General features: G+C 36.0%; 1 long non-coding RNA gene across 2 annotated transcripts in view; it reads left to right on the top strand.

The window, feature by feature from the left end:
- Positions 1-26,247, top strand: part of LOC135970395 (uncharacterized) — a 56,085-nt gene extending 29,838 nt beyond the window's left edge. Inside the window, exons 2-3 of one of the 2 annotated variants that reach the window (XR_012433410.1) lie at positions 11,898-11,978; positions 25,949-26,247. This is a non-coding gene — a long non-coding RNA (uncharacterized lncRNA). Of the gene's footprint in view, positions 1-7,071; positions 7,201-11,897; positions 12,213-25,948 lie in introns of those variants that run through there. The other variant, XR_010586072.1, reaches the window with a different exon arrangement.
- The last annotated feature ends 807 nt before the right edge of the window (positions 26,248-27,054 follow it).

The raw sequence follows: 27,054 nt of genomic DNA, 5'->3' as shown, positions 1-27,054 counted from the left end.
GCAACTTTGCTCACAAGACATTCTGACCTAATTATTATATTCTTCTGGTCATTTCTTTTCTGTAGGACAAAGCCAAATGCAGTGCTTAGAATAAAAGTCTCTTCTCCACAATGCCATATTTGCTCAGAATATCCCATCATAGAAAAATGTGATGGTTCATAGAAAGGACATGAGGGGCCAGGCGCAGTGGGTCACACCTGTAATCCCAGCACTTTGGGAGGCTGAGGCAGGCTGATCACGAGGTCAGGAGATCAAGACCATCCTGGCTAACATGGTGAAACCCCATCTCTACTAAAAATACAAAAAATTAGCTAGACATGCTGGCATGCGCCTGTAGTCCCAGCTATTCTGGAGACTGAGGCAGGAGAATCACTTGAACCAGGGGGGCGGAGGTTGCAGTGAGCAGAGATCGCACCACTGCACTCCAGCCTGTGTGACAGAGCGAGACTGTCTAAAAAAGAAGGAAGTACATCAGGGAGAATGATGTATTTGGCAGCCAAGACCACATACTCAACCTAATCTAAGCCTAATCTCCTTGGCTTAGAACTAGAACAGGACAATCAGTCTGAGGGCTCAAGGAAATACAGACAATAGTCTGAAAAGACATTAATTACACCTCAGTACTTTTTGCCTGTGGGAGAATTCTGTGTGTTTGCCACATGGAAACACTTGTTTCAATCTAGACATGTGCAACTCAGAAAGTGTGGATGAATGTGATTGCAACGGGAGTGAAGAGGTAGGGAGCTAGGGGAGATGCCAAAAAATGTGGGCACACCATGAGGTCCAATAGGAACCACACTTTCGTCAGAAGGTATGGTCCTATGGTCACCTATGGCCATCCTATCGCATTGACAACCTCCCCATCCCTCCACAGCACTCATGTCCTTCACTCCATAAACCCCGACCTTGTTATACATAGCATATATATTCTTATATCTCTATCTATTGACATATATGTTTCACAGTAGGTTTAGATATCCTGCTGGCTCTTAAGTACCTTGAGGTCAACCCTTATATCTATTTTCTTTTCTTCTACCCTGGATTATTCTATGATTTGTGGCTTTGAATAAATGCTACTGACTGATATTGTTTGGCTGTGTCTCCACCCAAATCTCATCTTAAATTCCCATGTGTTACAGGAGGAACCTGGTGGGAGGTAATTGAAGCATGGAAGCAGGTTTTTCCTGTGCTATTCTTGTGGTAACAAATAAGTCTCACAAGATCTGATGGTTTTAAAAAGGAAACTGTCCCTGCACAAGCTCTTTTTGCCTGCTGCCATCCATGTAAGACGTCACTTGCTCCTTTATGCCTTCTGCCATGATTGTGAGGCTTCCACAGCCACGTGGAACTGTAAATCCAATTAAACCTCTTTGTTTTGTAAATTGCCCAGTCTCACGTATGTCTTTATCAGCAGCATGAAAATGTACTAATACACTGACCAAGCGATCTACATTTTGCAATCTCAGAAAATTCTTTATGAGAAGAGTAAAAATTTTATGGGGACCTGTGACTACAAACATGATGTGAAGGACAGCTCTGACTAACATGGTTGTGCTGTCTTATTTATGTATAGGGGATATCTTTTTTTTTCCTTTTTTTGGACAAAGCTACCAATTTTTAACCCATTTATTCATTTGTTTTTAAAACAAATATAAAATACCTGAGTATTACTCTTAGTTAAATTCAGAAAAGAAAACTGAGATTTCTGTTTCATATACACCTTATACATACAACCTGAAGGTAATTTTATACAATATTTTAAATAATTTGGGCAGGAAACAAAATTTTGACTGTATTTTGACTGTGAGCCATTATAGAAGGTCAAGTGTAAACTTTTTCACTTTTGGTATCATGTCAGTGCTCAAAAATTTTTGGACTTTGGAGCATTTTGAATTTCAGATTTTCAAATAGAAATGCTCAACTTGTATAAGAGAGAGCAAGCTTATTTTTATAGGTGTGTATTTCTTTCGGTTAATGTCTTATTCATGTTCTTTGCTTGTTTTTAAATCATTTTTGTTGCTCTTGATTTATAGTAGCTCTTTGTATGTTAAGAAACTTAGCCCCCATCTGTCATATGCATGTTAAATATTTCCTATCTGTACTGATTTTCAAATTCTTATTTCTTATTTATTTTATACGTTATAGAACTTTAATATTATTATCCAGTCAGATTTGTCTTTTTTTTTTTCATTTTGGATTCTTGGTTTTATGTCATATTTAGGAAATCCTTCTCCATTTCATGACGATTTTGAAAAATCTAGTGCTTTGGTACTTTTAGTGCCTCTTTACATACATGCATATATAAAATTATTATTTCTCACCACCGCAAGTGAAGTGTAACAAAAGCATGGAATAGGAGGTCAAAACTTGAAGGCAAGCACTGGCTCTGGCACTTTGCTGTTTCTTCAAGCTCTGCTCTTCAAGCTGTTGTCCTCTCTACAAAATGTAGATCAAGGTAAACATTTCAAAAGGACTTCATGGGGTTTAAATTATATTTGCAAATAAAAGAAACTTATAAACCAAAAAAATTGTACCATAGCTAACTATAAGCAATACTTAATAATTGAAATTAGTAATTTTTTATGCTATGGACTGAATGTGTCTCCCTCAAATTCTCAGGCTGAACTCCTAACTCGCAGCATGATGGTATTAAGAGTGGGGCCTTTGGGAGATAATGAGGTTTAGATGAGGTCATGAGGGCTAGAGCCTCCATAATGGGATCAATACCCTTCTAAGAAAAGGAAGAAACACCAGAGCTTCCTCTCTGTGCCATGTTAGGATACAGTAAGAAGGTAACCATCTGCAAGATTAGAAGCAGGCCATTACCAAACCCCAACCATGCTAGACTTGGATCTTGCGCTTCAGTCTCCAGAATTGTGAGAAATAAATGTCAGTTGTTTGAGTTACCCAGACTTTGATATAGCAGCCTAAGCAGACTAATACAATATACTTGAATTTGATAATTTGATTAAAAGTTTCCAAGAACATATTAACAGTGCGAGGGCAGGTCTAGTGTAGGAGTTTGAAAGAAATTACTCACTAGTGGAGAATGCCTATCCCGGGTCCTGTTGCTATTGACTCTGCATATCATACATAGAGTCTGCTTAGATTCAGGAAGATGAAGAGAGGAACATTTACACTTTAACTTATGAGATGCCACTAGAATACATTTCATGTCAACATGAGGCAAATTAACCAAGAGATCAAACTCTAAATTCTGGAAATAATCATCAAAAGCTAAATGGTTTGCTTCCAATTCAACACTTCAAAGATTAGCAAATTAGTAAGCAGAAATGAAAGTTTAAAAAACTCATCAGGGTAGATGAAAGAGAATTTTCCAAGATTTTGAAAAATTTAACCAGGTTCAGCTGACTTAAAGATTTTCATGATGGTTTTCTATTTTATTCAGTTAAACCAAATACATGAGCATCTTTGCTGCTTTAATGTTTTGGAGGTATCCTCCAGCTCCAATACAGTCTTATTGTCATTATGAAGTAAGAGTTTCTGGGTCTTTTAACATAGCTAGAAAGATGGGCTCCAGGCTCTGTCTTGGAATAGAAAAGCTCATCTCATGGTACTGGGTGTATTCTCGCATTTTAGGTAAGATCTAGTTGGTTCCTCAACCAAACTTGAGGAGAACACGTAAGTTCTACGGTATAAAAATAAAATTTGGTTCAATTTTTCCCTTTCTATCTAGGCTGCCCTAGAAAATGATCTGGTCAGTCCAGTAACTGAGCTTGCAGATGTGGCAGCCAAAAGCAGCCTTTTGGACATTCTGCATGAGATGCTGGCCTTCGCAGCAGCCTGAGGCCGTGAGGAGTCTTGAGCAGCAGAGGCACTTTCCCACTTTCAATCTGCTTTAAGCTCTAGTATTCTCGGTCTGTGTGGCCCCAGGAAGAGCAATTTCTTCTCAGGAAAGGAGGGCACAGTCTCTTTTCCTTTCCTCTTCTCTGCTATTGCCCTTGCCCACCTTGTTTTTCTAGTACTGGGAAGTGCCCGACTCCTCCCTTCCTCCTGGGAGGAAACAAAGTGAATTTCAAAATGACATACTTGTCCATCATTTTCTCCAAAGAACATAAAACATTTTTATGAAATTTCTTGTTTGAATAGCTCTTGGAAACATAGATGACAAATATTAAGTTTTCAAACAGGAAAAGCTCCAGCAAAAGGCTATCCAGGGATTTTCTGTAAGAGAAGAATTTCAGAGCTATTTACTAAGAGGTGTGAATGCTTTCCTATATCATATCCCATTTACAAAATTTCTGCAGTGGTAGTCTCTCTGTTCCTGTACCTACAAGTCAGTCAGGATACTTTTACAAATTAAAAACTGGGGTAGTAAATATAAAGAAAGGAAGTACTCTTGGCTCCTTGATATTGCACTATACTTCCAGAATTTCTAATGGGATGTGGGCAAAGATGGATGTTATGGAGTTCCCTTTTCTAAAATATTGTTTTAAATATACCAGCTAATAAAAACAATCCAGTCATTTACGAAGAATAATTTTTTGATTACTTTTTTAAAAAAATCAGATCTCTCTGGGATGAAAGGAATAATTTTGGAAATAAGCTGGGTAGAAATGTGCATGTAGAAGGCCCTTGGTCAGGATGATCCTTAAGTGGAAGGACAAGGAAGGACTGGGAGTTGGTTGACACATAAGATCCTTGGGGTTTTCCAAGCCCAGCTGTTGAAGCCATGGTCACAACTGCTTGTTGTTTCCATGAGTCACATTAAGAGCGCTTAGATGAGTGCAGTCGTCAAAGAAGTTATGCCTTCTGGTTAACGCTGCTGTAAATATGCCACAGCTAGCCGTTCCTGGGACTACAGAAAAATTTGATGTGCTTTTTGGGTCATTTTAGTGAAATGCTTACTTTCATTTCATGATTTTTGGCACTATTCCAATTGCTAATAAAAACAACTGGGAAAGAGACCCTTCTAAATATATACCATTAGCTCCTAAATATACTATTTAGGAGCATCTGAGAAAAACTCCTTTTGGCCCTCTGGGATAAATGTTTTTACGTCTGTGTCTATGTGATAGCCAACAAATGGTATTAGAAGTAACTAGTCAGACTCTGGAATCAAAGTGTACATTTCTTAATATATAAACTAGTTCCACGAAGTCAAATAACCACAATAGACCTAGCTCCCTTGTAAGCAGCCTGTACAGAGATTCGAGACCAATCATGGATATCCAAGAAAGACAGTCCTAGAATGGAGATGGAGAGAAGCACTTTTGCAGAGGAATACATTGAAATGTGTTTGATTCTAAGCAAATCATTCCATCTTTCTAGGGGTCATTGTCCAAGCTTTAACAGACTCTGGCATGTAATCTCACAAAATTAAACATTTCAATTCCAAAATTATTACTGAGTACATTAGATAAGTTAGTTATGTTCTTGAACTGTGGAGGTTAAAATACTGAAAAATTAGATATGGTCCCTGCCTTCCAGGATTATGTACCAGATAATGAAATAAATATGCAAATTGAGGGCCCAAATGATTATGTAGCCGGAAAAATAATTTTTAAAATGTAATTCTCCCCAAAATAAGTTAGATTTAAATAAAAAGAGGTTAAATGCACTGTTTTCTTCCTCACTTAATTTCTTTTATACACTTTGGCATATTCCCCTCACCAGTGCTCTTCTTTCTGACCCTAATGATGTGCCCAGTCCTCTCCATTCTTTGAATGCTTCCTGGAATGTTTTTTTTTTTTTCAATTAAATTTTTTCTTTATATTATATTTTCATGACAAATCATACCACAAAACCACATACAGCATATATTTACTAAATGTTAACCTATTCTGAGTTGTTATTAAGAAGCGACACATGCACATATAAAAAATAATGACCTTCTAGATGACAGAGAAAATGATCACTGGTGCCATCATGAATTCTGTAAGAGTAAGTCATGGCATACCATATTAGTTTGTTCTCACTCTGCAATTAAACACATACCTGAGACTGGGTAATTTAAAAAGCAAAGAGATTTAATTGACTCACAGTTCCACATGGCTGGGGAGGCCTCACAATCATGGAGGAAGACAAGGAGGAGCAAAGTCATATCTTACGTGGTGGCAGGCAAGAGACCCTGCACAACTCCCATTTATAAAACCATCAAATCTCTTGAGACTTATTCATTATCATGAGAACAGTATGGGGTAAACCATGCCCATACTTCAATTATCTCCACCTCACCCTGCCTTGACACATGGGAATTCTTATAATTCAAGGTTAGATTTAGGTGGAAGTACAGAGCCAAGCCATGTCACATACCAACCTCTTTCCTCTAGTTAGCAAACTGACAGAAGGACAGCATATAGAAATGCAGTAGTCAAAAGCCTCCAAAGAGAACATTTTTAACCAGTAATGTTTGGAAGAAAGTTCAGTTAAATGAATTCTTTTGTTGAACAACTATGCTCAGTGAGGATTGATCTAAGCAAACCTGATGGGAGATTCTATTCAAGTACATAGGGCCCTATCCTCAGCTCTATCCTGCTCTACATTTTAACCAAGGAGTAGAATTAGGTTATATAAAATTAGAGTAAATTTTCAGATGCTTTGAGACTGGGAAGAATAACTTATTTTATTTTCAGAACCTGAGAGACTTTTCAGATGCTTGAGAAAAGAAATGCATCTAAGATTCAATTTTACAGCAATAAATATGAAGTCCTATATTTTAGAGAAAAAACAAAATAAAGGGTGGGTGAATAATGGCATAGCAGTGTTAACAACCTAGAGGCTTTAGTTCATAATTGACTCTTAATCATTAGAGGTGAACTATGGCTTATAAGTAAGTGATTTACCACGTAGCAGGTAAATCAAGGAGTTAAAAGTTCTATTCTACTCTACTCTGGGTTGTTTATTCAGACGGCACCTAAACTATTTTCTGTGGGCAATATATTTTAATGGTAGACAAATAAGATTGCATTTAATAGGGTGTCATCTACATGGTTGAAAAAACTGCAGATAATTTTACTTAAAAAGAAAGTTTCCAGGAACTAGAATAGTGGAAGAAAGACACACACATTATGGTTGCCTACAAATATGTATATTCTTTTTGGATTCCAGGTGTGGGGACAAGAGTGACTTCATCTTAAATGTTAACCCACCATGTAACTTCTGACTAATCCCAAGTCCAGAAATGCCTCCAAATGTCTTGTTGCTGTATTACTCTTTATGTGGAAACACCTATTCACTGTAAGTTTCCTCCAAAACCACTCCTGATGCTGTTGCAGAAATCATAGCCTGTGACACCCATAGCCACCTACACATTCTCTCTAGAGCATGTATACTATACTTTCCCCAAAATGTAAGCCCTGGGTCTGGGGTGTTGTGGTATGGAGAGCTACCTGTTTTGCAACCACCCAAGACCACATTTTCAACTGTAAATTCCGCCTAGTAAATCATCCCATCTCAACAAACTGGATTTATCTGTGTCTTTCTTTGGTTCCACAACTCCTTTGGCCCTTTCACAGAACACAAAGTAGAAAAGAAGGCCCAGAAGACAAAAATAACAGGTAACATAGAATGACTGAACAAAAATGTTTGAATGATAGACTAGGTTGTTTTGCGGGAGTAGGGAGTTCTCTTTTTGGAGAGGATTTGGGCCTCTTTAGAGATTTGAACCAATGGCCTTTGGGCTAGTATCTGTTGGGAGACAATTCTCCATGGACCACTCATGTTTATCCATATTTTGTGAGCAGAGTTACTGACTGTGTTTTCATCATAATCTTTTTTAAAATATGGTGAGGCACAAAGAGAGCTGCTTTGAAATCACAGAAGCTTATTATCCTCACAGTTCTCTAAGAGAAAATACAGCATGCCATGTGGGGCCACATAGGGAAAGATTAGGATCGATTATAAGGTAGAAAGAGAGTAGGTAAGTGCCTTACAGTGGTTTTTGCAGGGAGGAGGAGGTGAGGTAGGAAAGGACACACTGGGACTGGTTTGCTGTATTTTAAAGTGTCACCCCTATAAACTCATGCTGGGCTAAGAGTGTGGGGAGGTCAGGTGGTTATCTCAGGTCCCTAGTTGTTTACCTAAAGTAGTTCACATTCCATCTTGAAGATGTTAGTTCGTCAAGTTACAGAAACTACAAAACATGGTTTATACAGATTGCCTCTGTGCAGAACTATATTTTCAAATTTGTTTGTACAGAAAACAGCCTTAAAAATTAGATACACTGTCTCCTTCCGGAGCAAGGTGTGAGTTTGTTTACTATTCAGTATAATAAAGGTAGCTTCTCTTTTCCTGGGAAAGGGCAGGCCAGATTGCTGCCCGTTATAAAACACTTGGGTTCCCTAAGCTCATGATTCCTCTCCTCTTATGCATCCACAGCACATGCAGGTATCATTTGGCCCTCTTTGTATTGCTCTGTGGGAATTGGAGCTCAGGGAACCAGAGTTAAAATGCTGATACTTTGCCACTATTTCTGTGAATAATAAACTACCCTTTGTCTGTGTCTTCTGCCAGCATCCAAGAAACTGCAACTGGCTAACTTGTTAACCTGCAAATAGGATGAAATTTGAGACCCTTTTTAGTTCTTGGCAGTACTTTTTGATACTATGATTCTGTAATTTAAAAAAATCTGGAGGTAATGCCTTAGTTCAAACACGGTATTCTAACAGTGAGAATTCAAGTGCCTGGTAGCATAAGAGAGGTGACTAAGAGCAGGTAGGACTCTGAAGAGACTACTGGGACAAATTTCATGGACCACCATCTGTTCAGTCCCTGTTATAGCCAGTTCTGCTTTAGCGGAAAATCTTTAGCACAACATGTGGGAGCAGAAATACAGTCACTTCCCAGGGAAACTGTGTTATTTCAAACTTTGAACAAAGATAATCTGTTTTGGAAATATGAGGTAACCTGTACTGTATTTGATTCCATACAATAATTGATGATACCATACAAAATTCCTCTTATTTCATATCATATTGTCCCAAAAATATATGAAGGCTTATCTGTGTAAGGAAGATACAGACGAGAAGATGCCCTCTGAACCAGCATTAGACACCATCCATGAGGAAGATCTCAATCTTTCTGGTTTTTCTGAAAATTTGACTTCTGTATTTTTTCATGGGCCCTGTATCAACTGGCTTTGATTCTCATTTGATGAATAAATTTAATTTTCAGTGTTCCCTTATCTGTTCTTTGATTCCTTATTTTTACTATCAACACTGGATTACATTTGTTTTCCATGAGACCTTTCTATTGCTGTGTTAAAATAGTGAAACTACAGTGTAAGTATGTTTTAAAAATACATTAATTCTTTTTGGAAATATAGTAATAAAAATGATGTATTTCCCTGAAATTCCAGCAGCTTTAGCAAGACTGATGCCCAATTATTTCTACACGTTTATACAATTATCTTTACAAGTGTTTTATCAAGTTAAAAAATGTGAAACATCACATCTACCTGAGAATTCATGTATGTGTTGACTTTTGTGTAGCACATGCACATGTTGAGGTGGATTTACTGTTTGGATTCTACAGGATGTCATGGACTGGGTGACAGAAAGCCATAATGAGTGTCAAACCCACCAACTCATTCCACATCTCACCTGAATGGGGTTAGGACTGATGTTTAGGACTGATGCTTTCTCCAAGCTTGCACTTCAATAAGGAGAGAGCGCTGATTAACACCTAGACTGGAATGGGAGCAAGGAATGCCTGGATCTCTGTGTGGACAAGTTGACAGCTGAAGGTAGTGTGTGTTAAACAGGGGTCTGCCATAAGAATGCCGCTGGTCTGTGACATACTACGGCCTGCACCAAAAAGACTGTAAAATGACAGGGAAAAAAGTTTGCTTATTGAAATACTTATAGCTAGGGTGGGAAATTTGCTTTCGTTGTTTATAAAAATAATGCATTCTGTGAATGGAGCATGGGGAAGAACTTTACTTTTCACATTCCCCATTAGATTTTTTCTTCCTAGTTCAGTGAATAATGGAGTTGGGGGGAATGGCAACTGATAACATCTGTTCGGTTAGATGGCTTATGATTGAGAGAAAGACCATTTTAGAGATAAAAGCCGCTGCTTATCTCATGGAAGAAAAACTTAGTAGTTAGAAATGGCAATATTTAGGTAAACTGTTAGAAGCAGGAAAGAACCCGTACTTACATTCATGGACTGATGAGCAAAATCAGCCCTGGTTTATTAACTGGTTTTGTAAACCACGTGAAGATCAGCTAGAATTTCAGATACCTTGCCCTGTGGACCAGCATTAGACACAATTTATGAGGAAGATCCTAATCTTTGTGGTTCTTCTGACAAATTTGACTTCTGTATTTTTCATGGACCCTGTATCAACTGGCTGTGATTCTTATTTGACAAATAAATTTAATTATCAGTGTTCCCTTATCTGTTCTTTGATTCCTGGACCCATCTTATCTTCTCATTCTTTTCCCATTAGTTTCTCAGTTTAAATTGATTACCTGTTCCCAATCTCAGTTTTTAATGGCATTAACTTTCACCCCTACTCTCTCCATCCCCATTCACATCTGTGGTTCCCTCCTCAGTCATAGCATCTTCCTCTAAAGACTGACACAATAGTTCATCTGTCTCCTGAGTGCAGGTGAGCCTCCCACTCCAGCAGTGCTTTGCTTTGACCACCCTTTAATATCATTCACTATGGTCACTGATAGAAACTGTCACAGCCTGGATGTAATCGTTCAAATTTTGACATTTATTTATGTCTTGTACTGGAATTGGGTAAACTATTTGTTTTGAACTAGGAATTAGATTATAAGCAGAAGAAAGGTATAAGTATAAACAGTTTCATTTCTGGACAAAATGTGCAAAATGTGTATTCATTAGGAATCAGTATTCAGACCTTCTCTGATCCTTATTAATTGTTATAGAATGAGGAATCTAGTGCACCAAGTTGGTAAATTAGGCTCTTCTTGGAAATAAAAGTCCACATTGGAGGAGAAAAATCATGAGAAATATTTAATAAAAGTACGTAATTTATAGAAATACAGCAAAAAATAATCAGTGTGAGTCATTGTAAGATTATATATTTTAGAGAAAAAACATTTTTAATTTAATTATGATTATTGTCTCTGAGCTACCAAAGAAACTGTATGCTAACAACTGGCATGATTATTGCAGACTGTTCTCAACATCCTTCCATGACCACAAAAGACTGAGCAACATTGTCTGGTGTGAATGAGATACAGAAACACACTGCCACCACCCACATATATGTTATCCCTTTCCTTGCACAAAACCTAGGTGAATTCATACTAGATTATGATGTCTTACTGATACACCTGACAAAAGACATGATAGAGCTAGAGAAGAACCAAAGGAAAGTAAAAAATATTCAATCTATGGAAGATTTTAATACCAAGAGAAAGAAAAAAATAACTAAAATTAATGGTAATTCATCCAAAAGACATAGGGAAAGAGGACACATTTCACTGGCAACTTTTAGAAAAAAAAAACTTTTAAGAGGTAACAAACTAGCTAACTTAAACCAGCAGCCATCTTTGTACTTAATGATGCACTATTATGGGCATTCTCATTAAAAACCAGAACAACTTAAGGATAGTTACCCTAACCATTGTCATTTTTTTGTGTTCTTGGATTTGCAGCCTATGCAATAAGAGAGGAAATAATCACGAAAGTAATAATTTTGGAATGAAGACAACTTTGCTGGTTTACTCTCTGCCATCTCCTGTCCTGAAGTTAAAAACCATGGGAGAAAAGCATACAGCTGTGATGACTGTTCTTAATTAAAATTTTTGCTCACTAATCTCCAGTGGTAGTTTAATGCTGCCCCAAAATTTTTATATATTTACCAATTTCATTCACTTTCCCACTTTTCTAGATGATTATTTATAAGTTCTGCTCTTGCTTAAATCTTTAATACCTCCTTTCCATGTCATTTTCAGGCTATTTCGCTGAACTGAAGAAGTCAAAAGAGAATGCTCATGAGATCCCATCACCACCACTTTACCAAACTACTTCCATATGTGACTATTTACTCTTTCTTCTTTTCTATTATTGTTGATGAACTGGCCATGTTCCTAGCTAAGGTGGATCCTGCCACTTAGGTATTAGATCTCATCTGCCCTTTCTCACTCTGAAATATTGCTCCAATAATTCTTTCCTTGTATCATTACTTTTTCCTGTTTACTAGTGTAATAAGTATGGAAATATGCCGTTATTTTCCCATATTAAAAAATTCTCTTGAGTAGGAAGCTCAATATTGTAAAGATGTTAGTTCTTTCTCAAGCTGATATACATTTATCAACTTAAATCAATTATCAATTTATTAATTTAAATCGATCTACATTCCTCCCAAATTGATCAGCATTCTAAAAATATCAACATTATATGTGTATATAAAGAGATAAGATGTTTCTAACGTTTAACGAAATTGAATGGGACTTGAAGAACAGAGTTCAAGGAATTGCACTATTGAATACGAAAATCTATTCAAGATGAAGAGTGTTGGAGGAATTGTATGATGAATGTTAAGATTTATTATAAAGTTGCAAGACTTATAATGCTATAAAAAGTAGTCTTTAGCCAGGTGCAGTGGAGCACATCTGTAATCCCAGCACTCTGGGAGGCCAAGGCAGGCTGATCACTTGAGGTCAGGAGTTCGAGACCAGCCTGGTCAACATGGCAAAACTCCTCTCCATAAACATACAAAAATTAGCCGGGTGTGGTTGCACATGCCTGTAATCTCAGCTACTTGGGAGGCTGAGGCATGATAATTGCTTGAACCTGGGAGCCAGAGGTTGCTGTGAACCGAGATTGCACCACTGTGCTCCAGCTTGGACCACAGGCCAAGACTCCGTCTCAAAGAAAAAAAAAAAAAGGAAACAAAAAGTAATCTTCCAGATTAACAGAGTTGCAAGAATTGCATTGCCAAATATTATGACTTATAATTTATAGAAATTGAGATGATCAGATATTTGTGTAAGAATAGACAGGTTAATGAAATAGAACATGAAATACAGACAAATATTCACATATATATGGTCACTTGATTTTTGACAAAAGTATCACTGTATTGTATAAAAGAGGTTCTTTTTCATAAATGACATTGAATCAACTATATGCTCATATTGTAAAAATGACTCCTAGCTCTCACCATATACTAAATCTCTTCCAGATGAACTGTACTCTTTCCCATTTAAGTTAATGGACACTATGTCCTTCCAATTGCTCAGACCAAAAATCTTGGAGTCATCCCAATTCCCCTTTTTCTCTCTCATTTAACACTGAATACATTGGCAAATTCTTTCAGGTCTTCCTTATAGTGTATCCAGCATTAAATCAATTATCACCATTTTAAGAGTATGCGTTGGTCCTAGGTATTATTTATTCTGCCTTGCCTAGATTATTACAACAGTCTCCGTGGTAGTTGGGTTCCTCCAAAACCTGACTCTAAGAGAGTAATCCCAGGAAGCATGGTAGGGTAGTGGGAGAGTGTAATAGGAAAAGCCAATGAAGCCTGCATGGATGAGTGAGTTATGCTGTTTGACACTGAAGGCTAGTTCTACAGGGTATCCTCTAATAGACTATATAGAACACACCTCAGAATTGTCTCACTGAGGAAAACTGGAGTCTTTGGCACCAACTCTCTTCCCAATTTGGTAAGGGTCAATTCTAGGCATACATCCCTGGCACTTTCGTGCTCACTGCTTTTCAGGCAGACAAAAAGGAAGCAGTTAATATATGTGGGGATTGTCTACAGGTGTCTCAAGGTGAACCAAGGCTATAGGGATGGGGTGACTACAACTTCTACTCCACTTCCCAACTAGTCTTGCTTCTGTCCTTTTAAATCTGGTCTTAACACAGTCAGAATCACAGAATCTAAGGCATCTCATGCCACTTTTATGCTGAAAATTATCCAACATCTCCCCAAATCACTCCAAGTAAAAACTCCAAATACGATCCATAAGAACCTCCAAAATCTGATCTTTCGTTACATTAAAAATATTTTATTTATGACTGTTCTGTTTCAGATTTGCTCTGACTTCTTTACTCAGAAGTTTTTTTAGTGAGGCTCTCTACTCCAAAAATTTCAGCACCCACTCTTGTTATTTTATATGCCTCTTCTCTGCTCAATTGTTCTTGCTTTGCTTTAAGTACCGTTTATCCTAGTTTATACATTATTTTTGTAAAATTTGGTTTATTGTTCTTCTTTTCTGCTGGAACTATAACCTCTATAATCTGTTTTGGGTCTTTTTGTTGTTTTTCATTTTTTGATTTCTTCAGTACTGTATTCTCAGTGCTTATTAAGTTTGGCTGACACATAGTAGATACTTATTTGTCATTGAATGAATAATGTAATTTGTATATAATATGATTTTCTTTTGACAAAATCCAAGATAAGCTAATAATTAATAAAATGTGCTTGTAAGAAGCAGTTATAAGGCATAATAAAAATATTAGGTCTAATAAAAATCTAATAATTTAACTGTAAAAAGATCTAGTAATACTTTGTCAAGAAATGTCTGAGTTCTACGCTAAGAAAACAAATATTTACTGAGATATAAAAGAAGGTTTTACTATATGGAGAAATATACCATATGTCATGGAAAATGAAACATGAAATATGTTAATTCTTCCCAAAGTTATTTTTACATTTGTCCAAGTCCAACAAAAATTCACAAGGTATAAATTTATAACATTAAAATTTTTCTAAACTTCATTTCGAAGAATAAAGAGACAAACTTAGTCAAGAATATTTGGGGACAAAAAGTTTTTAAAAGTCTGAAAAAGAGTAGCTAGGGAAGAACTTACTTTACAAGGTATTAAAACTTTATATAAAAATTTAGTATGGTGCTAAAATCAATAGATAAATTGATGTAATAAAATACATAGGCCTGGTGTTGACTGTAATATATAAGAACCTAACATACACTGAAAGAGACAACCTAAACCAATGGGGAAAATATCTTTGAATAGTATTTTCACTGTCTGAAATTCATTCTAAGAAATTAGTAAAAGAGAAGGTAAAAAATTCCTGAACAAATAAATTAATCACAGCACTATTTAAAATAACAAATGGCTAGAAACAACTAACCCTTTTATAACAAAGCAGAGTGGTTAAATAAACTATAGCAGATCCATATGATGAAATATGCAGCAGTTAAAATTACATCTTTATCAATTTTATTGATATGAGTAAATACTTATTATAAAGTTTCAAGATACTTTATATCCAAATGATCATAAATGTACCTCAGCTACATTATATGTATAAAATGACTCAAAGATATAAACAAAAATCTTATAAATACATTTATATAAATGGAAAAAGTATGACATGTTTAAATCTATTAAATAAAAATAACTAAAAGGAGGAATTACATAAGTTTATAAAATTGTTAAGGGAATATATGGAAAAGTGAGCACTGACTTTTCTACTAAGTCCTAGAATTAGGAAGGTCCTCCTCGAATCTTGAACATTGTACATCTAGAAAAAAATTCAGAGCTGCTTTAAGTTATGGGTATTATAGATGCCACTGGAGGTGGATTCTAGCCTTAAGAAAGTTCATTTTGGATAATTATGCTGCTATATATTCCCACAGTCACAAATAGTTCATAGCCACATTTCAAGTACAGATGATTCACAAAGTTTTTAATGTAAATAGAATTTTAAAAGTTATTTTCTCCCTACTACCTTTATCTCTTTAAACACATCTGGTATCTACAAATAAGAGACAAAAATAGATTCTTAATATGGTTTGACTGTGTCCTCACCCAAATTTCATCTTGAATTGTAACTCCCACAATTCTCACATGTCTTGGGAGGAACCTGGTGGGAAGTGATTGAATTATGGGAGTGGGTCTTTCCCATGCTGTTCTCGTGATAGTAAGTCTCTCGAGATCTGATGGCTTAAAAAACAACAACAACAACAACAACAACGGGAGTTTGACTGCACAAGTTCTCTCTTTGTCTGCCACCATCCAAGATGTGACTTGCTCCTCCTTGCCTTCTGCCGTGATTCTGAGGCCTCCCCAGCCAGGTGGAACTGCTAGTTCAATGAAACCTCTTCCTTTTGTAAATTTCCCAGTCTTGGGTATATCTTTATCAGCAACATGAAAATGGACCAATACAATTCTATTGCCAAAATTTTATTTTTATCTTTTAGAAAAATAAATGTAAATTTAGATATACCCCTGACTAATAGATGCTGCAAAAAATTATTTGATATAATTTTTTAGCATTAGTTTGTATGTCCCTAATCTAAATAGGGCACATTTCATCAAATCTTCTTCAAACCAAAAGATTACGTAAACAGAAAAGATTTGCATTATAATTATAGAAAAGACAAAGGTTTAAAAAATTATCTTGAATTATTATACACAGCTGAAATTTTAAATTTACCTGAACACATGGCATCACTGAATACCCTGTTTTTAAATTTTGTCCCATTAAATTTGCTTTGACAGGCAAAATCCAGCCATCTTACTAATTTTTCAATTTTTATTAGGACCCCAAGTGTGATTTTTAAAAATAAAATGGTTTTAATTAAAAAAAAAAAAACAGGAAAAACGAAATTTGAGCTGTACCTCTACCCTTAATCTCCATGTCAGAAAAATGATTCCACAGTGTCTTTTACCTGTTAAAGAACAATCTCCTAAAAATAAAAACATGCCTCCCCACTGCAGCCAAGAAAGCTTCTCTTCTAAGAAAAAGATATATTTCCTTGTTTTGATGATGTTCATATTTTGTGGCCTGTCACCACTGAAAGAGAGCTTTCAATTCCCCCTAAAACCACAAAATACCCCCACTTCTCCCTCATCATTGTGGTTACCAGTTTATTTATCAGTTGTGGCAAATGGTCACCCTTTATACCATACTTGGCTAAATATTGTTTGTTTTAGGAACAAAGCACAGAGGACAAATATTTCAATGTGGTTTTTCATTTGGGGAGGGAGTGGGACTAACACTTGCATTCCAGCTGATTCTCAGCCTCTCAGCCCCGTGCTCTGGAGGCAGCTGAAGCTTCAAAGAGTCCTCCAGACTCTGAGGAGACACTTAGGCTCTAACTTGCACGGAGGAGGCAGGAATTAGATTGGGTGCAATTAACCTGAGAAGTCTATAGATTCTAGGCCCTAGGCAAGGAGAAAGATGGAAAGACTACAGCAGCACCCTGGTTTAATTATTATATAAACAGATCATAAGGAAACAGTGTCTCTTCTTTTAAAGAGCCTCTGCAAGGGAGTTTTTTTGGTCAGGATTTAGGCTGATTCCAGTAAACTAAATATGGAATGAATGTTAATTCAAGAGAAATCAAAATTAAAAGAAACCACCTCTACCCAAGGCCACCCAATACGATAAAGAAAAATCCCTTTCAAGCCTAAAATATTACTACTGGGGGTCCATGATAAAGGAAAGAATGTAGTGTATTTTATTTAATTAAAAATTTGTTAGTCATGACCCACTGAATTGATTTCTTGGTACACTAATGGGTCATGATCCTCAGTTGGAAAAAACACCAATCTTATGGGAATCCATTTATGAGTAGGAAAAAATTTAGATTGGATGCTGTGAGCGGCCCAGATGCGTAATTCTTCAAGGCAGTGTGGCCTGAGAAAGAGGAAGTATAGGGTTTCAGCGGGGTCACCAATGAGAAAAACCTACATTTTCTTCCCCAGCATTGGATTTCCTGGTGTCAGAATCTGAGGCACAATAGTGTGAGCTGTTTCAATGGTCTTGCCCATTTGTTTTTCTACAAATCTCTCCATCAAGTTTTGATAAGACTGTCAGTTCTGGCTTTCATTGTTACCAGTGGGACACTGGGCAAGAAGTATGGTACGAATGGGGAAAAACTCTGTGGGGTATTGGATAAGAGCATAGGCTGGGGAGTCAGACAGGCTTTGAAGCAAATCTCATCTCTGCCGTTTACTAGTTGGTCACCTTGCCAATTTACCTAACCTCTCTGATACGTTTTTTCAGTGGAACTTATTGTGACACCAAAGCATGTAGCATAATACTGGGCACAGGATGCTTAATAAACAGTAGATATGTGATGTGATTTTTAATCAAGGGTCTACTAGAAATAGCTATGTGACCTTGTACCAATCACGTAACATCTCTGAGCTGAGAGAAGCTATGACCCTGTCTTCCTCTTCTCTCTACAAATAATGTATCAATTAAACCATGGATCATTGGCCTAGAGAGAAGTAGAAAGCAGTATCTTTCCTACTTCTCTCTAGGCCAACGACCCATGGTTTAATTGATCCATTGTCTGTAAAGTGAGGGGCTTGAATGAGAGGTGTAATGTGCTCCCCAGCTTTCGATTTCATTAATTCCACTAGGAATTTGGGAATACAGTGACCCAGTGATTGAAATGTATCTGCCAGCTAGATTTGCAGAAAAGGCCACCTTTGAGCTTTCCTCTATCATCCAGACACTGGCTTCTTTTAGAAACTGCCTCGTTCGTAAAAATCCTTCAGAAACCATTTGAGAAACAGAATAGAATTATAAAATCAAACTTATACTTACATGTTTCAGCAGAAAAATAAGCAAGCTGCAATGACATGATGCAGTGTTGCCTAGATGCCCGATGTCATGAGAGGTTTTGCTATATATCACTGGTGAAGATCTGACTATAAGTAAGGTTTTCCTCATCCAGTTATTATGAGATCTTCTGCCTCTTTGATGGTATAAGGATTATACAAAGGTACCTTTTTTGCTTTTATATTTTAACCTTAATAATCAGTTGTTTCTTCATTAAAGTAAGAAAGGTAATCTTTACTATTAGAAAAATGATTCCTGTTCTCCTTTTACCCCAAGTGCCCTTCCTCCTTCTCTCTAGTCCAATGATTCATTGTTTAATTTATTAAGTGACTCAAAATGACATCCGTCAGTTGGCCCTGAGCTTTCAGTCTTCTCCTTTTCACTTTCTTCTGGCCTAAAATAAATGTATTCCTTCTTCCTATGCATTTACCTACTTTTTGTCAGAATTCATGCCCTTCAGCTTCTCCAGGTTGGGGTGTTTTTGCCTCATCCATGTCTATGGGATCTCTTTCATTCTCCCTCCTCTCTCTTCTCTGCACCTTCATGTTAGTGTAGGTATTTACTATATCCCACCCGCACAATTGAAAACATCCTAGTGGGTCAGCAAGTCTCCTTTTTCCCCTCATCTCAATATAGTCTTGCTACAATAATTAGTCAAAACATTCTAAATAATATCACCAAGTAAGTCAAACCTTGCTTTAAAATCATCAATGACTTAGTACTTAAGGAAAAGGAAAAAGAAAAAAATCCAAGCTGGGAACTCTCTATTCCTAGAAAACTCCTTATTGGTTTGCTGTTTAAAATCTATCCTATCAGCCTTCTGCTCAGTCATGCTATTGGGACTAGTACTAGCTAAACTTGTGCTAAGACATAAATGACTATTCACCTGGGTAAAATTGTATGAAATCACCAATTCAGATCTTTAATAGCAGGCAGCACAGTGAACTTTGGCAGAGAAGGCAAAAATGAAGTGAGCCCATGATTGTCCCCAAGTACATAATCTTAAAAGCAGACAGAAAAACATACATCACCTACAGGAGAATGATAATAACAATGACTAATAGTGATGATAATGATAATAATAATAATCATGCTTTCTCCTCAGAAATAATGGAAATAGAATAATGAATTACCATTTTTTCTTAAATAAACAAAAAGACTGTGAATCTAATATTCTGTAACCAGTTAAAATATCTACCAAAAATGAAGTTGAAATAAAGAGATTATCAGACTAACCAGATCTGAGAGAATTCATTGCCAGGAGACGTCAGCTACAAGAAGTGTATAAAGAAGGTCTTCAGTTTGAAGGATAATGATATACGGAAACTTGATTCTACACAAAAGAATAAAGAGTGCCAGATATGGTTTAGTATACAGGTAAATCTAAAATTTTTTTCATATTGTAATTTCTTCAAAAATTGATTGATTCTTTAAAGCAGAAATAACAAAATATCATGGTGTTTAAAATATACATAGCAAACAATAATACAAAAATAGGAAGGGAGAAAATGGAAGTATACTACTGGAAGATTCTTACCATATACATAAATTAGTATAATACTGAGGGTAGACTCTGATAGATTAAAAATTCATGTTGTAAATCCTAAAGCAACTACTAAGAAAATGGAAACAAATCTAGCAGAAGACAAGAAATAACTAAGATCAGAGCAGAACTGAAGGAGACAGAGACATGAAAAATCCTTCAAAAAAATCAGTGAATCCAGCAGCTGTTTTTTTTTTGAAAAGATCAACAAAATAGACCATTAAAATCTTAGAAGAAAACCTGGACAATACCATTCAGGACATGGGCATGGGCAAAGACTTCATGTCTAAAACACCAAAAGCATGGCAACAAAAGCCAAAATTGACAAATGGGATCTAATTAAACTAAAGAGCTTCTGCACAGCAAAAGAAGCTATCATCAGAGTGAAGAGGCAACCTACAGAATGGGAGAAACTTTTTGCAATCTATCCATCTGACAAAGGGCTAATATTCAGAATCTACAAAGAGCTTAAACAAATTTATAGGAAAAAAACAACCCCATCAAAAAGTGGACAAAGGATATGAACAGACACTTCTCAAAATAAGACATTTATGCAGCCGACAGACATACGAAAAATGCTCATCATCACTGGTCATTAGAGAAATGAAAATCAAAACCACAATATGATACCATCTCACGCCAGTTAGAATGGCGATCATTAAAAAATCAGGAAACAACAGACGCTGGAGAGGATGTGGAGCAACAGGAATGCTTTTACACTGTTGGTGGGAGTGTAAGTTAGTTCAACCATTGTGGAAGACAGTGTCGCAGTTACTCAAGGATCTAGAACTAGAAATACCATTTGACCCAGCAATCCCATTACTGGGTATATACCCAAAGGATTATAAATCTTTCTACTGTAAAGACACATGCACACATATGTTTATTCCAGCACTATTCACAATAGCAGAGACTTGGAACCAACCCAAAAGTCCATCAATAATAGATTGGATGAAGAAAATGTGACACATATACACCATGGAATATTATGCAGCCATAAAGAAGGATGAGTTTGTGTCCTTTGCAGGGACATGGATGAAGCTGGAAACCATCATTCTCAGCAAACTAACACAAGAACAGAAAAACAAACACTGCATGTTCTCACTCATAAGTGGGAGTGGAACAATGAGAACACAGGGACATAGTGAAGGGAACATCACACACTGGGGCCTGTTGGTGGGTGGGGGGCTAGGGAAGGGATAACATTAGGAGAAATACCTAATGTAGGTGACAGGTTGATGGGTGCAGCAAAACACCATGGCAAGTGTATACCTATGTAACAAACCTGCACGTTCTGCACATGTACCCCAGAACTTAAAGTATAAATAATCAAACAAACAAACAAACAAAAGAAAACAAAAACAAAAAAGTATCATAATAAACCAGAAGCCAGTGGAGGAGATGAAATAAAATACTAACATATACTCAATTAATCCAAAAAAAAAAAAAAGAAAAAAATGGGAAGAGACTATAGAGAATCTGAAACAAATAAAAAATTACAAGGTAGCATATTTATAAACAATGTATCAATTATTGCATTATATATAAATGAGATAAATCAAAGATAAATTTCCCCAGATTCGATTAAAGACCAAGGCCCAACTATAAGTTGCTTAAAAGAGACATACATTAGATGTAAAGACAAGAATAGTTTAAAATTAATGGGTGGTAAAATATATGTCATACAAACATTAATTTTAAAAAAAGTTGTGCCTATCCTATGTTCATTGAAACATTATTCACAGTAGCCAAAATATAAAATCAACCTTAGTGTCCATTACTGGATGAATAAAGAAAATGTATATATGCACAATGGAGTAACTATTCATCTTTTAAAAAGTAGGAAACCATTTGCAACAGCAGGAATGAACCTGGAGTATATTATGTTAGGTGAAACAAGACAGACACAGAATGACAAATACCATATGATCTCACTTATATGTGGAGTGTAAAAGTGTCAAACTCATAGAAACAGAGAGTTAAATGGTGGTTACTAGAGGCCAAGGCATGGTTCACTGGGGAGATGTCAGTCAAAGACACAAAATTTCAGTTGGACAGGAGGAACATGTTCAAGAGATCTATTGCACATCATGATGACTATAGTTAATGATATATTGTCGATTTGAAAGTTGCCCATTTAATAGAGTAGATTTTAAGTGTTCACACCAAGAAAAGTGGCATGTGACGTAATGTACATGTTAAATAACTTAATATTCCCCAATGTATACATATACCAAAACGTTATGTTGCATACCATAAATATATACAATTTTTACTTGTCAATTAAGAAATAGTTAATAAAAATAAAAATTAAAAGATAAGAATAGGAAAAGTAGTTGTGTCTATATTAAGATCAAAGTAGACTTCAGAATGAAACTATTGATCAAGGGAAACATTTCACAGTTTTAAACAGATCAATTCATCAAGAGGAGACAGCAATCATAAATGGGTATTCACCTAAAAACAGAACTTCAAAATATATGTAGCAAAGAATGGCAGAGCTGAAGGGAGAAACAGACAAATCCACAATTGTCCTTAAAGGTTTTCATACTCCAGTCTCAGAAAATGATTTTTTTTAAAATGGCATAAATTAATAAAGACATTGAAGATTTGAACAATACTGACAACAAACTCAATCAAATTGACATTTGTAGAATTCTACATCCAGCAACGGTAGAATAAATATTATGTTTAAGTGCACACGAGACATTCACAGAGATAGAGCACTTGTTAAGCTATAAAATATCTCAATAAATATTAAATAATTGAAACAGTTCTAAATCCGCTTTGAATAAAACAACGCTACTTTAGAAGTGAATAAGAAACATATATCTGGAAATCTTCAAAGATTTGGAAATTACACAACAAACTTCTATATCACCTATAGATCAAATAAGAAATCTCAAAGAAAACAAACAAATGTGTATTTAGAGCTGAATGATAATACAATATATCAAAATGTGGGAATTGTAGACACAGCAGTGCTTTAGAGAAAAATTTATAACTCTAAATGTTCTTATTAGGAAAAAAGGTTTAAAGTCAATAATATATGTTTTTACCTTAAGAAGTTAAAAAAGAATGAAATGAAATGAAAATAAGCATAGGAAAGATATAGTAAAGACAAGAATAAATGTCAGTGAAATAGCAAACAGACAAATAATAGAGAAAACCAAAGACACCAAAAGCCAATTTTTTGTAGTGATTTATAATATATTGGTAAAGTAATTAGATTGGCTAAGATAAAGCAGGAAAAATCCCCAGCAATTACTAACTTCTAGAATAATGAGACTTTAGTACATATTCTATCAACATTAAAATAATAATGAGGAAATATTATAAACAATTCTATGCCAATAAATTCAATAATCAGATAAATTGAAGGGTATGAATTCTAAAAAGTAGAAAAATACGTATAAAAGAGGAAGACATGTATTTCTTTTAGACCAGCAGAAAGTGAAAGGGAGAGAAAGACTGATAGCTCAGGACCAGCTAAGGAGTCTCAGTTCAATGACTTCTCAATAAATTGAACAATGCATCACTGGCCTACAGGAAAGTAGGAAGGAACTTTCCCTTATAAAAGGAAAACAGAAATTATTATTCAAAGAGTTAAGACTAAATTTCCTTCTTTAATAGAGAAGCAACTAATTATTGAGATACACTTTTTAAATGCCAAATATGGGTATTAGATTATTTTTTAAAAATACTAGAAAGTTTGTTACTATGTTCAAGTTCAAAAGTGGGTGAGACTGGTACTTTCATCCAGGTTAGACAAAATGTCATATTAGATGATTATATGGATTTCAGTTTGAGGGTGATATTTTTGGAAGGAAAAGATATTTTTTAGTGGGCATTGGTTTTTTTCAGTTCGGTCCCCTAAAGAGGCATATATGAGATCTTTATGAAAATGAGTTCTGCAAGTATGTGTGTTGGGTGTTCAACAGAATGTTTTCTCAAGGACCACCTTCTATACCCAAAGAGTAGTCACCAAATTCATAAAATGTGAACATGAAGAAAACCTGCCACTATCTCCATGTTGGAGGGATCTCTTCCACCCAGGGTCAAAAGCAAGCTGTTTTCTAGTGTCTGCACATTTCGGGGAAAGGAGAGTTAAACCCAGCATTCCCTGGTAACAAAATGAACTCCCTCTCTTTGCTTCTCTCCTCTTCTCTTCTCCAGCCTTATTATCTCCATATCTCTCTGCTCTCAGACTCAATCCATTCTCTTCTCTTTCATATTCTAAACAGCTTTTGTTCCCTGTTGGTTTACTTCCATTTAGAGTAAATCAACTTACCCACAATATGCTTTGGAGGGGAAAAAAAAAAAAGACAGATTACAATATTATGTTTATGTTATTATTACATTTTATTTTTATTTTTATTTGTAGAGATAGGGTCTCACTGTGTTGCCAGAGTTGGTCTTATACTCCTAGGGTCAAACAATCCTTCTGCCTCAGCCTCCCAAAGTGCTAGGATTATAGGCATGAGCCAACAGGCCTTTTCTTGTTATTATATTTTTTATATATGCATAGAAAAATACCTAGAAAGACAGACCCAAGTTAGTCATGGCTTCCTATAGATATTAGGGTTATCAGCGAATATTCCTTTGTTTTTCTTTCTGTATTTTTACTTATCTATGTTCTTTATTTTTCTAAAATAAGTATAAATTTTTTTAAAAATTAAAAATCCAAAGCTCTAAAAATCAACTAAGAGATCACTAACATTGAGATAATGCATATGTCTTTCTTTTTCTTTTTCTCTCTTTTTTACTTATCTCAACTCTCTCATTTTCCTAGAATAAGCATAATTTTTTCATTTAAAAAATCAAAGGCTATAAAGGATGAACTAAGAAGACATCAAAGGAATTTTTCTATTTTGAATTCTAGCTGTTTCATGGAGAGTGAAAAGACAAATACCTTTAAATAATGTCTGAAATATAAATATATTATAAAAGAGTGAAGGACTTGATATAGCCGTAGAATATGAAATAGCAAATTGAAGTCTCAATCTCTTTGGCTGGGTCTAAACTCACATTTTATTGTCTTGCCACTGTGCTTAGCTGTTGGAGAGTTTTATGCCACTAACGGCATGACTAATTTGATGAAGATCTTAGGAAGTCGGGAAACAAAAAATATCTATATGGCTGACATATGGGAAACCATATGAAAAAGATGAACTTCCTTTTCCCAAAAAAGTTGTCAATAAAAGACAGGTCAAATTTCTTTAGTTAGCTCACTCTTACTGATCGTATAACATTTACCCGGGACTGTACTAGACAGTTAATTTAATCCTTACAACACTATGAGTGAGGTAAAACTATTGCTTCCACTTTTCAGAAGAGAAAATTGAGGCAACAACATCAAGCAGCTAGTAAGTAAAAAACTAGGATCAAATCTTGGCAGTCTTTCTCTTAACTACTGTTCACGGCTTGGGGAAAGGGTAGCCAGACTTTGGCCCTTATATGACAATAGATGAGATAATGGTTGAAATATCACTGTGTGTTAGACAAAATTGATGAAAACTATAGAAAGAACCCATTTCATTTCAGAGAACATAGTCATAGGTGTGAAAAAACTTTAAGATAATGGCAGTTCTCGCCTTAAGGCAGGTGAACACCTGTTTCTTACATGATCATCTGTTGTCTATTCAAGTTCTAAAATACCTAATGATACAGAATTATTTGTGGAGTGCTGTAGAAGGCAGGCTCTAAATTGACTCCCAATGGCTCTCACTTTCTAACATCTACACTCTGGTATAATCCCCTCTGCTTGAGTGTGGGCTGCACATGGCCACTGGGTTGTGACACATGGAAGAGGGCAAGAGGGATGGGATGGGATATCACTTCTTAGATGAGGTCAGAAAGACTATGACTTCTATCTTGCCCATTCTCTCTCGCTCTTTTTCATTCTCTAGCTTACTCTGAGGGAGGCCTGGATGCCATATTGTGAGCGGCCCTGCTGAAAGACCCATGTGGCAAGGATCTGAGATCATTGGCCAACAGGCTGCAAAGAGGCCTACCAACAGCCAGGCTAGTGTTCTTGGAAGTGGGTCTTCTCCTACTCTCCTACTTGAGATGACTGCAGCCCCAGCTGACACTTCGATTGCAACCTTGTTAAAATATCATGAGCCAGATACACCCAGCTAAGTTATGCTTGGGTTCCTAGCCCACAGAAATGGTAAGATAATAAATATTTGCTGTTTTAAGCTGCTAAGTTTTGGGTTGTTATACAACAATGGATAACTAATACAAATACAGTCATTGATCTCATTGAACACACTAGTAATTCTTTGGAAAAATGTCTACTTTCTCCCCAAACTAAAATCCATTAATTCTAGCAGTTAGGTGGGTGTTTGACAGTGCCTTTAAAACGATGCATAGAAGTACATGGCCAGGTCTTTAAAATTGCATTGCTAGACTGAACAAGAGCTGTCTGTCTTACTGGGCTTCCCACATTCCTGCCTTCAATTCCTGAGTTAGTGTCACAGGTTGCAGATTTTCCACTCCATCTCCCTGTCACGTCTCTGGCACTTACCCTGCTTGGCTCCTAGTAATCAACTTTGGCTGACCTCTAACTCTCCACCTCCTGGACCACAAAATAAACCCAATGCCCTGATCACAGCTCCTCTGCAACTATGTTTACTCCTTGGTTTGGGATCTGCCCAGACTCTCATTGCGCCTGCCATAGCATTATCTTTCTGTCCTGTACCTACGGATGAAGCAAACCATTGATTTCTCCAACTATGCTAAGTAAGAGCTAGTCATATTGTAAGTAACTTAATAATATGGAAATTCTAGAGTTAGAAAATAATGAAGCAATTTTATAAAAACTATCTTTTTAATAGGTTAAAAAATAAAGCAATGTCATCATTTCCAATAAATTTTGAACAATAGAAGGCAAGTTCTACCCATTTCCAAAAAGAAAACTTGTGTTTTTGAGGTTAAAAAGGTATGAAAGGTAAACCATGTAATCATATGGTTATTTTTTAGCTTTAAACTAATAAAATAATGGTGCCTTCTT

Source organism: Macaca fascicularis, chromosome 4 (assembly GCF_037993035.2).
Source record: "Macaca fascicularis isolate 582-1 chromosome 4, T2T-MFA8v1.1".
NCBI lineage: Eukaryota > Metazoa > Chordata > Mammalia > Primates > Cercopithecidae > Macaca > Macaca fascicularis.
This window is presented reverse-complemented; position numbering and strand designations above follow the sequence as displayed.